Source organism: Adiantum capillus-veneris, chromosome 3, assembly GCF_014529385.1.
Source record: "Adiantum capillus-veneris isolate H3 chromosome 3, ASM1452938v2, whole genome shotgun sequence".
NCBI classification, from domain to species: Eukaryota; Viridiplantae; Streptophyta; class Polypodiopsida; order Polypodiales; family Pteridaceae; genus Adiantum; species Adiantum capillus-veneris.
Window position 1 is genome coordinate 176872274 of NC_140933.1, and position 11018 is coordinate 176883291.

Here is an 11018-nt window from a genome sequence, read left to right on the forward strand (position 1 = left end):
TTCCACATGCAATACTGCTTCCTTTCCATATACCAAATGAAATGGAGTAAACCCTGTACCCGTCTTTACCGAAGTACAGTAAGCCCATAATGCACTAGGAAATTCTAAATCCCAATTCTCTCCTTGGCGCTCTATCACTTTTGAAATAATTTGTACCAACTCACCATTGAATCTTTCATTTAAACCATTACATTATGGATAGTAAGGAGTGGTATGCTGGTGCCTAATCTTCATCTTCGCGCATAAAAAGTCTAATAGTTTAGCTCTAAATCTTGGCCCTTTTCCGAAAGTAGCTCTAGTGGCACCCCAAACTTGCAACATATTTCATCGTACACAAATTTCACAACATCCTTTGCAATGATTTTTTTTACTGCTATAGCCTCTGCCCATCTAGAGAAATAGTCCACTACAATCAAAATATAGCTTTTGCCCCTTCTTGTGATAGGTAACAAGCCTATTGAATCAATCCCTCACTTTTCAAACACATCAAACGTCATAATGGTTTTTTGTAGCTCTGGCTTCAACACTCTCTTCCCAAATGCTTGACACCTATTGCAAGACCTACACCAATGGTGAACATCCTTGTGCAAACTAGGCCATGCATACCCCTCTTGCAAGATCTTATGCAAGGTGATCTTTAGAGCAAAATGTCTGCCACACACACACATGCACCTTCATGATTCTCTTCAAACACTCTATAAAGCTCCTCCAGCCAAGGTACACGTCTCAACACAAGATCAGCCCCGTTCATGTATAAGACATCACCAATTAATTTATACTTGGATGTTCTACGCACAAAACCATATTTCTTAGACTTGTTAATGTCCTTCGGAATGATTCTTGTTAGCAAAAACTCCTCTTCTTGAGCCAAAATTTCCCAACCATGATAAAGAGGTAAATTGGTCCTCAGCACAAATAGCTCCCCAATCATGCTTTGAGCTACTTCATGTGCCTCTCCATTTAGAGTATGTTCAATGTGTCTGATGCTCCATGCTTCAAACTCTTTTAATAGGCCTTTAATTCTGAAACACATTTCCTTCAATGAGGTGTTCTTGCTCTTCCACACACCTAACACTTGCTTCACAACTAGCAAAGCATCACCTTTTATGCTCAAACTTCTAATCCCATGCTTCAAAAAAAATGTGTAATTTGGCTTCCAAAAGTAGCATATTCAGACTCATTGTTAATATGAGCATCCAATTTGAACCCTCTCTTGCATACTAGCTTCCCCTCTGGATCATAAAGTGCTATATCCCCTAAAGCTGCATCATGGCTCTTTTTGTATGAGCCATCAAAGAGCAACACATGTGCATTGCTGATCTTTGGCACTTCTTCGACTACCCTTCTCACCACCCCTTCCTTAACAAGAATGGGATTCTCCTTGTAAGTCAACAAATCAGTTGGGGTAGCTCTTGTACTGTCTTCCACTAAAAAAGAGAACTCAAACTCTTGCAATTCAATTACCCATTTCTTGACCACATTTGACATGTTAGTGTCATTAATTAACTGTGGAAAAAATAAATTACTTGTTAAGAAAACAAAAGGTCGTGGTAGCAAGTAATGACAAAATCATCTACAAACAAATATTACACTGGCCATCACTAGCTCTACTTCCAATATTTTTTTCTTTGCTACCAGCTTCACTCGGCTTGCACAATACACTGGCCTCGTATAATGGCTGCCCTTCCTCTTTTGCAATAGCATGGCTCCAATGGCATCACCCCCTATTGATGGATTTACATAAAACATTTGCTCACAATCAGGAGCTTGCATGGCTGACAACCCCCCTAACACCTCTTTCGCCTCTTGAAACACTTCTTCACACTTGTCATCCCATTGTAATGGATCATGCTTTTCCACTTGTTGTAATGGATAAAGGAACTGTGAAGACAATGAAATAAACCGTGCCATGTACTTCACTTTGTGTATAAAGGTTTCCAATTGCCTTGTACTCGTAGGTGATGGAAGAAGAATAATAATCTTAACCTTGTCTGGATCAGCCTCAATGCAATTTTTGACACCATATAGCCCAATAACATCACCCTTGGCTGTGCTAGATGACATTTCTTTGGATCTAGTTGTCCTCCACATTCATCATATCGAGCCAATACCATCTACGACTTCTCATGGTGTTCAACCCTACTACTGTAGACACAGAAGTCGTCCATAGAATCTTTGAAATAACTACGATTGGATGGTGCCAATACCCAATTTTCTCTCTCTTGATAGAAGATGGTCCATTTGCAAACCAAATGGAAATATCGTGTAGAAATAACAACCCCATGGCGTAATGAAAGTTGTATTTGTTCGGTCTTTAAGAGCAATCTTCAATTGAAAATAGCCTGAAAAACCATCACACGCATTGTACCTCTCATAACATGCCACTAAATCCAAGATCTGATCAATGAATGGAAGAGGGTATGGGTTCTTCTTAGTGGCTGCATTGAAGGGTTTAAAATCTACACAGATCCTCCACTTTCCATCCTTCTTTGGACTGACCACTACTAGAATCACCCATTCTATGGTCTCCACTGGGACTATGAACCCTGCATTCAATAACTTGTCCACCTCTTCCCGCAAGGATTCCATCTGCTCTTGACCCATCCTTCTTAGCCTTTGTCGCACTGGCTTAGCACCTTCTTTCAGTTCTATATGCATCTCTTCTCCTTTGAACCCTCTAATCTCTTCATATGAAGTAATGAGAAAATCAAGAAAACTAACCAGCATGTGCAAATATATCTCCTTCTCCATAGCTGAGAGGCCCTTCACTTTCACCTTCAATCTCATTTGCAAATGAAACTAAAGCAGACTTGTGGATTTCTTTGTCCATCAGAAGAAATGCAGCATCAACATCCTCATCACTGTTGGTAGTACTATCACTGTCCTCGTCAGTCACTATGGAACAATCTTCATCACTGGACTCATCCTCATCTTCATAAATTTCCTCCAATACCTTCCTTGTGTCCATATTATATAGCTTCTTGGCACCTGTCTTTCCATAGAGGCTAATCGTACCACGTCTCCAATCTTGAACAGCTCCCATTGAACGTAACCATGGTATACGTAGTATAATAGGATATGCTCCCAACCCCACTGGCATCCCATGAAAATCAACCACCACCTTTGCATCATACGCCTCCACTTCTAAGCTATTTGCAACACCCAAACATTCTACTTTTTGATGGTTTGCCAATCTGATCTGAAAGCCTGACACCCCAGTCACTGTAAGAACCATCTTCTCAATGCATGAGAGTGTTATGACACATATTTGGGCTCCACCATCAACATAACCTTGTCCCAAATTTATTCTTTCGTGCCAAAAATCTACTATTGGGAAAATGTCTGGTAGCTCATCCATCACTAAACCTTCACGGAACCTCTCTCTGGTTCTTTCTCCATTGGGTTAAACATCCTCTTCCACTGTCGCTTTAGCTTAGGCACCATCTCTATAAGCTGCCCAAAAGTAACATCTCTCTTAATCTCTCTTGGCCCAAACATAAAGACTATGCGCTGCTAGTAAAAAATCTTCCTGTCCACATCAACATTTATCTGAATTTTTTGTGCAAAATGAAAAGGAGTAAATTGAGGTCCATCGTGACTATCCATTAAAGGCCAACCATGCCGTCCCAAGAAAGCACACTTAACTAATTACCCTCTAATTTTACTAGAATTTCAGCAGCATAACAACATAAATGACTCAAAAGACCAAAAAACTAGCCATCAAAGCTTGGAAAAATTTTGACAGAATTTCCCCAGAAGTAGAGCAATAAGAACAAAATATAGACTGTATATGTATGCATAACCTGCCAACAATGGAACCCAAGCAGCATCAAGTGGGAATCACTAGTACATAGCCTATGATGAGGTTACAAAAAGGGTGCTTCAGCCACCTGTATCATCAAAAGGATCTCACATTTGACAATCCCCCAATTCAATAAAACATCATGCTATCGACCCTCAACAACGTAGGTTATGCAGAAAAACGTTGGAGAGGGGGAATAGGGAACACACCCATCACACAAAATGTTTGCCTCTCTATAGCCCATGGATTCCACAACACCCCTAACCTATCTAATAACACCTTCAAATTGGCTATTTTGCACTAACAATTCCACTTTAGCATACGGAACAACCGACTCCCACCTTGCAAAAAAAACACCTTACAGCACGAATGCACCCACACTGCTCAACTCACGCTTCCCAGCTCACAAGACACCCCAATTCTGCCCTATTGGTGACACCCTTCAAGCTACAAGAAAACCCTCTGCAAACACTGGCAAGTACAGAAAGAGCAAGAGAAAAGGAGGGGGTTGGGGGGAAGCAAAACAAGAAGTAGGGGTAAATATTTGGTATTATTGCATAGGGAGATAGTACAGTCAAGTATGCAGGTCCAATGGAAAACATGCAATACACAAGCTTGAAAACCTCCAATCACTCTCTCTGGCAAAAAAGCCCTCTTGGTCCAAAAGACCCCAAAAAATGAACGTCTATGCCCTTTTATAAGGCTTGGCTAAGGCTAAAAAGGAAAAAAACGAGAGCTATCTAGCTTGTACAATTAACTGGAGCTTCCTTTAGAAATTTCCTTGCATGGCCACTACTTGGCACTTTCTTGGTGTTTGGTATCTACATGGTGCCTCTATGCTTTGTCCGCTCAATTTGCCAACCTTGTATTAGCTATTTTGGATACCTCTTGGATATGCTCCCTCTCTCTTATTTGAGCTTGGAGCTTTGTGGCGGGCTAAGCCCCTTAAACTTCTTGAATTCCTTCTCTTTCCTGCTAGCTGTCCAAGGGCCGTGGGAACGGCTTCTTATTTATGCATCGGGGCGGGGGGGGGGGGGGGGGGGGGGGGGGGGGGTAGCGATATCGCTATTTCCCTTCCCCCGTATCTCCAAAAGAGGGCCTTCAAAGCCGTGGGAACGGGCCCCCTTGGGCGGCCACATCATTACGTACAGTACACCACCGCCACCGGCCATCAACGCCAGTGCTCGCTCAGAGCCACCCAAAATCACCACGTGTGCCACCGGCGGACCACCCACGCAGTGCGAGCCGGCGAGCGGCCATAGCCAAGGCACCATGAAGCTCCCACCACGCCTTCACACGATACTAAGGGCTTCCACGCCCCAACCTTTATACCATGAGCACGCGAGCCCTCCTTGTACATATGGGATTATGGGCGGCCAAGTGGCATCCCCACATCAATTCACCTTCTTAAGTTTCCAAGGTCCCCTTAAAGTCTTCAAAAAAACCCATTCCTGCTTCCCAACTTCCAGTGCTTGCCAACTACCATCTGATGATCTGACTCCCAAGCAGTCAAGGCCAACTGTGACCTCGTATCTCCAGCTCCAAGCCGCATAGCTCTCATCTCATCTCCAATCTAGGAAGACCTCGAACCGAGGTTGCAAAAAGTGAGAACTTTCATCTGCAATCAACCCCTACTTCTTGTTTTGCTTCCCCAAAAAGTGAGAACTTTCATCTACAATCAACCCCTGTCTGGCAAGAATGTGCAACACATTGAACCTTCAACCTTTAATAACTTGAGCTCTGTAGCTCGGTTTGATGAGCCGTTTGGACCTGCTCCTTCAACACTTCAAGCTCTTCATTCCTGGACCCAAAATCTACACTTTTCACCTCCCTCATTTGCTCCACCAATTAGCCCCTTATGGAGCCTTCCTCGGCCTATAAACCGCATCAGTCATACATTTCAGCTGCTGCTTGTCATCCCATGATCTTCCTAGCTGCTCCAACCTTTTGCCATGTTTTTGCTAGCTTGCACATATCTGTCCATGCCGCCTTCTAGAGTCGACACACTTTGGCTGTCCAAAAGTATAGCCAAGTCTCAAAAATGACTATCTTCCAGACCAAGTCTCAGAAATGGCTGGGACTACAAAATAAAACCAAGTACGGTTCCACAAAGGCGTTGGTACAGCCAAACCATGTCGACCTAGGGAAGTGCATGAAGCCCAGGCATGAAGGTTTGCAAGAAGATGGTACCATGCTTGAGAGGTTGCTTGATGCAAGGTACAACATGTATCGGGTATGTCAAATGTGGCTTTTGACAAGTCAAAGGTGATTTAATTTCAAGCTCAGCCGCTCGGGTCTCTTAAAGTCTCTTGCACGGAATAGTACCATGCTGTGTATGTTGAGCGCTTGCATTGCTTGGACAAGGTCCGAGTTTTGATGATGCTTGAAGATGGATGGATAACAGTTTATTATCATGAGGCCGGCGGCACGAAAAGTGATCCTCGGACTTGCTTCTGATCATTGGAAATGCGACAGGAAGCTAAGCACATTTTTTAGCAAACGGTGGAGCTCAAGCTTCAAAGGGTGTGCTAGAGGAGAAGTTGAAGGACGGTTTTTCAACAACCAATGAGTGTCACGATTCAATGGCATGGGACCCATCGCCAAGCGAGGCTTAAAAAAGCATAGCCTGGAGGTATTAAAAGGACAAAAAAAAGGGCATCTGTGGGTTCGTAGTAAAGGAGCAGCGTGACAAGGAAGCTTGACAGGTGGAGGACGTGCATGGAGGAAGTCCAGTTTGAGAGAATGATGAGGGCACTGCAGTTCTTATTGGAGAGGGAGCGCCATCCGGGGAGTGAAGGTTCTAAGAAGGCAGGAGGCCAGACCGGGGAGGGCGAGGCCAATGCGGGCTTTGCAAGAAGGGCGGGCCGCCGGTGCATGAAGAGGACGAGGAGAGTCGCCCCTTTCATGGGAGCAGCCAGAGACCACCGACGGGGGGCTGTGAAGGGGAGAAGCGGCCATGGGATGTGGGGTAATGACACCGAGGGGGTGGCAGCAGATGGTGAGGCCGAGAACTGCTGAGGGTAACGCATAGTGCTACAGACGATGGGGCCTGAAGGGGTCGCCAGTTGAGGTGGCATAGAGGGAGGCCGCCAGGGGCTGAGGAAAAAAGGGCGCTACAGGTTGCTTTATGGAGGAGGCGCTACTGGAAAGAGCCGCCAGTTGAGTTTTTGGAGTCGGGTCCCGCCAAGGTGAGGGGCCGCCGATATACAGTGCAGAGCGGAGGCGGGCCCAAGCAAGAGCTTGTGGGTTCAAGTGTAGAGAAATCAAAAGCAAGGGAGGATTTTTTTTCCCATTAAACCCATCACTATACACCTCCTTTTGGAGGATTTAGTGGTGATAATCGCCTATGTTTTTTCTACAAATTGTGTCAATTTCCTACCGCACTCTCATGCTTATGATGATCTCATGGACTCGAATGGTTTTTTGTGTTGGTGCCTTCTATGTGAATGTAGTGTAGGCCATTGATATCGAAATGTTTACTACTGGTGTGAGATGCATAAATTGGGTGCAAGCTTAGACGAAATAGATGAATGTTAGAGATTCTGCAATACCGTGTGGATGTTAGTTGATTTTGAAGTGCTATTGTTGATGTGAAGGTGCTCTGAAGGGTTATAGGCGAGAACCTCGCTGATATGCTTGGTCTATTAGTGTATATAGTTGGAGATGTTTGATTATGGGATTGGACAATAGCTGTTTGCAGATTGCGTATCATGGTGTGTGTTTGCTAGGGGATAGGGGTGCTGTGAAATCACTGGGTTATAGAGAGGCATTTATATTGTGTGCTGGTGGTTTCCTCACTTCCCCCTTTCCATCTTGTGGTGCCCCCACTGAGGACCCACTCATTGATTTCTAACAAGGTGTTCTTGAATCAAGATGAAGCAGGAATTTGGTCCGGTGCTCAAAGGAGATGAAGATGTCGATGATTGGCTGGCGGATTTTGAGCTCTTTATGCTGACAGTATTGCAGATGCCAGGTGATGAAGCAAAGATCCGACTCTATCTTTGGTGCTGCGAGGTAAAGCAAAGGTTTGGTTTGATGGCTTGGAAGATGCCCACAAGCAGACTTGGCTCGGATTTCGCGAACAATTCTTACAAAGGTATCGAAAGGTGGTGTCGGCTTCGAAGGCAGATGCAAAGATCAAAGGCTTGCAGCAAGCCGTAAGTGCAAATTCCGATGGTTTTGTTGATAAATTTGAAGCTTATTGGGGGGATTTGGCGACTACTACCCAAGAAACCCATGCGGGATATTTGAAGATCGAAAGGTTTCTATCATGCTTGCATCCCTATGTTCATGAGAGAGTCGATTATGAAGATCCAAGCACTTACGATGAAGCTGTCAGAATTGCCAAAGCAAAGAGTCGAAAGGTGAAGAAGAAGATGGAAGCAGGATTGCTACAGTCGGCAATCACGGTAGCCAGTGGACCTAAACCCAAACCGATCAATGAGTATCAAGAGGTAAAAGCTCCTTTTTTTGTTGATATGAATGTGATCAAAGCCCGTGAAGCTGATGACAGGGTAGAAGAGGTAAAAGAAGTGCCAACCAGGGCTCAAAAGGTGCAGAGAGGTATATTCAGGGTGCCACCTAGTTTGCTTCCTCAACAGAGCGAGGTCGTAAAAGTTTTTCAAGAAGAGGTGCCAGTTCCAGAGCCAACAACGAGGAAGGTCACAGTGGTCCAAGAATTGACAAGTTCAAAAGAGGAGTCCGACAATTCCCAGAGCTCCAACAACAGTTTGGACATAGATAGCATGTGGGAGACAGAATCCTGGTCTTCCAGAAATGAGACCTATGATGTTTTTATGTGAATTAAGTGGAGAACAGTGTATGCGAGTTGCCTGCCAACCATTTGAAGGTCGATGAGAAGCATAGTGCAAGTGTGGAAATGTCTTGTGTGAACAAACTAGTTGAGAAGCCCTATCAAGTGTCTTATGATGGTGAGTCCCTATTGGAGGAAGAGGTATGGTTTGATTGTGCATCAAATCTAGTTGAAGAGCAGGTTTTTGAGAGTGACTTGCAAGAGCTGGAAGCAGAAGCAGAGGTATGTCGAAGTGATTTGTCTATGCAGGGGGTGGGGCAACTTTGCCTTGGTGAGCATGTCGAGGTGTGCTTTGAAGTTTCAGAGTTTGTGTGTGGTCGTGGAGAGCTAGCTCCGACAGATGACTCTATGGAAGCTGATACATGTGCAACCTATAAGAGAGAGGTTCCATGCAGAGAGGAAGGTGCCACCAACCTTGCAGAGGATAAGGTGTTTGAAGAACAGATTGTAGATCTAGCAGGTCATGTTCTTGAGCATGAGAAGGGGACCTTGGTGCCGTTTACAGAGGGTTTGGATACAGGTTTGCAAAGGGATCAAATTTACTTGGCTATGCAGAAGATGGAAGCAAATGGCATGGTTTTGAAGCTATGTGTTAGGCTATTGATAGCTATGTTGTTCCACGTTGCTTTGCAAGGTGTACTATGCAGGTTTCACTGCTCATATGATAAAAGTGATGATATGGAGGGTTCTCTAACAGGTGACGTAAGAGCGGTTTATGGTACAAATGCTTCAAGTGATCTAAGGTATGCTTATGGTTGGTAGAGAGACTTATAGATGCCGGATGACGAAGCTCCATGTGGTGGAGAGATGGAAGGATGGTGTGTCCATTGGCCTACAAGTGCAAAGAGGGGCTTCAATGTGCATGTTTTACAGGTGGATGGCCACGACCAGTGTTGTATATTTGCAAGTGGAGCCTACACTATGATTGGGGAAGCTGTGAGCTTTCCATTTGACCCTGGAGGGTGATGCAGTAGCAGATGCTCTTCTCTCTATGTCTAACCTATCTATATAGCCACTATAATTTTTCTTATACAGTCTATATATCTATGTTATATCATTCTCTCTATACATACTTATTTCACCTAAATAATACTATGGTTGAGCATAAATACTCAACGAAGGGGTGGGCAATGATGGTACAACCAAACCATGTCGACCTAGGGAAGTGCAGGAAGCCCAGGCATGAAGGTTTGCAAGAAGATGGTACGATGCTTGAGAGGTTGCTTGATGCAAGGTACAACATGTATCAGGTATATGTCAAATGTGGCTTTTGACAGGTCAAAGGTGATTTTCAAGCTTAGCCGCTCGGGTCTCTTAAAGTCTCTTGCTCGGGATAGTACCATGCTGTGTATGTTGAGTGCTTGCATTGCTTGGACAAGGTCCGAGTTCTGATGATGCTTGAAGATGGATGGATAAAAATTTATGACCATGAGGCTGGCAGCACGAAAAGTGATCCTCGGACTTGCTTCTGATCATTGGAAATGCGACAGGAAGCTAAGCACATTTTTTAGGAGAGGGTGGAGGTCAAGCTTCGAAGGGTGTACAAGAGTAGAAGTTGAAGGACGGTTTTTGAACAACCAATGAGCGTCACAATGCGATGGCATGGGACCCGTCGCCAAGCGAGGCTTAAAAAAGCATAGCCTGGAGGTATTAAAAGGACAAAAAGAAAAAAAGCCTTCTGTGGGTCTGCAGTAAACGAGCAGCGTGGCAGGGAAGCTTGACAGGTGGAGGACGTGCATGGAGGAAGGCCAATTTGAGAGAATGAGGAGGGCACTGCAGTTCTTATTGGAGAGGGAGTGCCATCCGAGGAGTGAAGGTTCTGAGAAGGCAGGAGGCTAGACCAGGGAGGGCGAGGCCAACGCGGGTTTTTCAAGAAGGATGGGCCGCCGGTGCATGAAGAGGATGAGGAGAGCCGCCCCTTGCATTGGAGCAGTCAGAGACCATCGACGGGGGGGTGTGAAGGAGAGAAGCGGCCATGGGATGTGGGATGATGACACCGAGGGGGTGGCAGCAGATGGTGAGGCCGCAAACTACTGACACAAGGACTTTCAAACATATTTCCATATAGAAAAAAACAAGTTTTCTTAGGTACACGTGCCCTTTCCCCAGGTAAAAGTGGACTTGAGTAAAGGGTTTAAATAGGAAAAGTTATTTCCAATATAGGATTCACAGGAAGCCTCTCTCTCTCTCCCTCCTCTTTTTCACTCTCTCTACCTATAACGGCACACAACAAAGTCTTGTTCTAATTCTTGGCTGAGACTCAAATAGTGCCGCGATTTTGCTCGCATTAGAGATATGCCTTACCCGCGAGCGCTGAGACGAGCTCCTCCTCGAGGTCCTGTGCATGTTCGCTCGCCAGCTTCTTTTTCTCTGCTGTTCGCCTTCCTCTGTGCTCGTTGATCT

General features: G+C 44.9%; 1 pseudogene; it reads left to right on the forward strand.

The window, feature by feature from the left end:
• Positions 1-6562: 6562 nt before the first annotated feature.
• Positions 6563-11018, forward strand: LOC147462235 (uncharacterized; annotated as a pseudogene).